Below are 3,886 nucleotides of genomic sequence, written 5' to 3' on the forward strand. Positions count from 1 at the left end.
GACTTCTACGGTCACCTGACCCATTGAACCCTTGCAGACTCATGAACACGATCTTCACCACGACAGACAGAAGAAAAGCATCCAACAACAAACGAATCACCACAGTAAAATCGGGCTTGAAGCTACTTCTAAATTCCCCTGGAAACCGTAGAGGTCCGGTGTAAATTCGACCATTTTACTCTGCAACGGGTATTTCCATTGTTCTTTACCAGCAAAGAGAGCACAGGGACCAAGCACACTGAAGTGGGGAAAGGAGAGCAAGCTCGTAAACTGCGAGAAAATAAAAAAATTCTGGAAGAGGATCAAACAGAGGACCCGTGGAAATTGCCAAAACGAACCTCGTGGTCCTAAGTACGTCCAAATGAAAAGAATAAGTATGTGATTTATATTTGGCAACAGCCCTGCCGCAGTGGATACACCGGTTCCCGTGAGATCACCGAAGTTAAGCGCTGTCGGGCGTGGCCGACACTTGGCTGGGTGACCATCCAGGCTGCCATGCGCTGTTGCCATTTTTCGGGGTGCACTCAGCCTCGGGATGCCAACTGAGGAGCTACTCGACCGAATAGTAGCGGCTTCGGTCAAGAATACTATCATGACGACCGGGAGAGCGGTGTGCTGACCACACGACCCTCCTATCCGCATCCTCCACTGAGGATGACACGGCGGTCGGATGGTCCCGATGGACCACTTGTGGCCTGTACACGGAGTGGTTTTATGTGATTTATATTTGGGAAGACACACACAATGATGAGTCAAAACATTACGACCAAACATCCTAATAGCGTGAAACTTCCTAGCAGATTAAAACTGTGTGCCGGACCAAGACTCGAACTCGGGACCTTTGCCTTTCGCGGGCAAGTGCTCTAAAGCTGTGAGGACGGGGCATGAGTCGTGCTTGGATAGCTCAGTTGGTAGAGCACTTGCCCGCGAAAGGCAAAGGCCCCGAGTTCGAGTGTCAGTCCGGCACACAGTTTTAATCTGCCAAGTTTCATATCAGCGCAAACTCCGCTGCACAGTGAAAATATCATTCTGGTCTAATAGCGTGTTGGTCCATCTCTGGAGCGCAACACAGCGGCGATTTTCTGTAGCGCGGATTCAGCAACCCCTTGGAAGGTTTCCGGAGGTATATGGCACCAGGTCACGCAATTCCTGTAAACTGCGGGCCGGTGGTTCGTCGGCACGGAGCAACCGGCCGATGGCGTCCAGGTGTATTCCATCTGGCTGAGATCAGGCGAATTTGGTAGCCAATACATCAACGTGATAATCAATAATATGCTCCCTCAAATCACCGTAGCACGATTCTCGGCATGTGAGTGGAATATTTACTCCGTTGGAAGACGCCATCGCCGTCGGGAAAGGCATCTAGCGTGTGCTCCATGCATGTGACCTAATCATAGGAAACCTAATGGACTCGCAATGATGTTCACGTTGCCGACAGTTGTCATGATACTCTCGATCGCTACCACAGGTACCGTGGATGCCTTACTGAATGTCCCCCAGAGCATAACACTGCTCCAATCGGCCTGCGTCAACGTCACGGAGCAGCGCTCGCCCGGACGACGTTTATCCGGGCACGACTATCGGCCTGATGTAACACGAAACAGACAAGTAGACATCGCTCTCAACGAAACCTGCAGGTTGACCACAGGTTGCTTAAGACCTACACCAACTGATAAACTCTACTGCCTGGCTGGAATAGCGCCACCATGGATACGCAGAACAGTGGCTGCCAACAAGGAGAGACTGAAAGTGGAACAGGACAGTGCCCATCCACTGCACGGACATAATCCACCACAGCAACGGCTGAGATCGCGAAAGAGCTTCCTGAGAACACCCGAGAAGCTCACCATTTCACCAGAGAAGGCAAGGCTGGAGTTGTGGAAGAAGTCGACGCCTCACCTGCAGACGCCAGAAGCTGAAGAACTATCACGTGGACACAACGAGAACTGGCTGGTGTGGAAATTTTTAAACAGATTACGTTCAGGAGTTGGACGATCCAGAGACAACCTGAAGAGATGGGGCTTTATAATAGAAGATACGTCCTGTGATTGTGGACAAGAACAAACCGCAAGCCACATGCCCCAGTGCCTTTTGTGCCCTACATCCTGCACGAAGATTGGTCTCCTGCAAGCAACTCCAAGCGCCTTGGAGGTTGCAAAGTACTGGGCACATGTAATATAAATACAATTTGTGTATGTATATGTACATATTTATTGATGTGTATGGCTACTGTAAATTTGTATGTTTCTGATTCGAGAATAATAACACGAAACTTGACTCATATGACCTAGCGTCACGTTTTCATTGATCTATGGTTCAATCTCAATACTTCCTGCAGTCGTTACTGACGACTAGTCAACACCGGAATATGCAGGGGTCGCCTGCAGCTGGCCCCCTGTTCTACAATGTGTGCTGTACAGTGTGCTATACGCCTCATGTGTTTCGCAAAGCGGGTCAGCCTCCAGTCCCCACGTTTCGTGATGAGAGCTGGAAGTTCAATATCACGTCACCCACTCGTGTTTGAATCACCTTCCATACCTGCTCCCGAAAGTAGTACGCCAGCAGCCGGTCAAAATCGTCGTCGCCGAGGTGCTCGTTCTCACCTGCCCGGCAATAACAAAACGCTCTTTGTCATAGTCCTTATCTACTTTCATTACACCGTCGCGTTAGTGTAACACCACCAGGCGGTATTCAGTCCTGCGGTGAGCAGTGTCCTTAATGTTTCAGGTCAGGGTACAACCGCAAATAAATACTTGTTGAGGTACGGGCATCTTACTAGCTGAGATCACCGAAGTTAACCGCTGTCGGGCGTGGTCGGCAGTTGGTTGGGTGACCATCCAGGCCGCCATGCGCTGTTGCCATTTTTGGCCGGCCGGAGTGGCCGTGCGGTTATAGGCGCTTCAGTCTGGAACCGCGGGACCGCTACGGTCGCAGGTTCGAATCCTGCCTCGGGCATGGATGTGTGTGATGTCCTTAGGTTAGTTCGGTTTAAGTAGTTCTAAGTTCTAGGGGACTTATGACCTCAGCAGTTGAGTCCCATACTGCTCAGAGCCATTTGAACCATTTCTTACTAGCCTTATCAACACTCTACCTCCATGTTACCGTTTATTTTTACGAATGGCGTCCAATACGTACTGAAACCATTTTTATCCTCGTACAATTTCGGTTGAAAAAAAAAGCGGAATTTGTTGTGGGACGTCGTGGAATATTGCCGCTTCAGGTCCAATAGTTGCATGAAGTTCCGATAGCTATACGCAGCCTTTAAAATGGCGTCTGTAAAGGAGCTCCAATCCAAGCAGGGGGCTGCCATTGAGTTTCTTTTGGCGGAAAACCAGAGCATCGCAGATTTTCATACTCGCTTGCAGAATGTCTATACAGACCTGCCAGTGAACAAAAGCACGGTGAATCGTTGGACGAGACGTCTGTCAGCATCGCAACATAGTCGCGAGAACCTGTCCGAGCTCCCGCGTACCGACCGGCCGCTCACAGCTGTGACGCCACCAATGTTAGAACGTGCGGACCCTCATTCGAGGTGATCGACGGATCACAATCATGCTGCTCAATTGGACGTCTAAGTTCGTAGTGCTGGCACACTCGCCCTCTCGTTGGGGTGCTCAAAGGTGTGTGCCCGCTGAGTTTCTCGCCGTCGAACACGAGACCATAAAGAGCAACGAAGGACCATCTGTGCGAAACTGACTGCGCATCACGAGGCTGATCGCGGCAAATTTTGGCCGAAGTCGTAGTATGATGGCAAGTTCACTGATGCGGTAAGACGTTGGCTCCGACGTCGAGCAGTAGAGTGGTATCATGCGAGCATGCAGGCCTGCCAGTATGGTAGCGTAAGGCCATAGCACTGAACGGAGGTTCTGTTGAAAAACAGGGTTTT

General features: G+C 50.5%; 1 pseudogene; it reads left to right on the forward strand.

The window, feature by feature from the left end:
* The first annotated feature begins 391 nt into the window (after positions 1 to 391).
* LOC126475687 (5S ribosomal RNA) lies at positions 392 to 509 on the forward strand (annotated as a pseudogene).
* The last annotated feature ends 3,377 nt before the right edge of the window (positions 510 to 3,886 follow it).

The sequence above is a fragment of the Schistocerca serialis genome, chromosome 4 (genome assembly GCF_023864345.2).
Source record: "Schistocerca serialis cubense isolate TAMUIC-IGC-003099 chromosome 4, iqSchSeri2.2, whole genome shotgun sequence".
Classification (NCBI taxonomy): Eukaryota; Metazoa; Arthropoda; class Insecta; order Orthoptera; family Acrididae; genus Schistocerca; species Schistocerca serialis.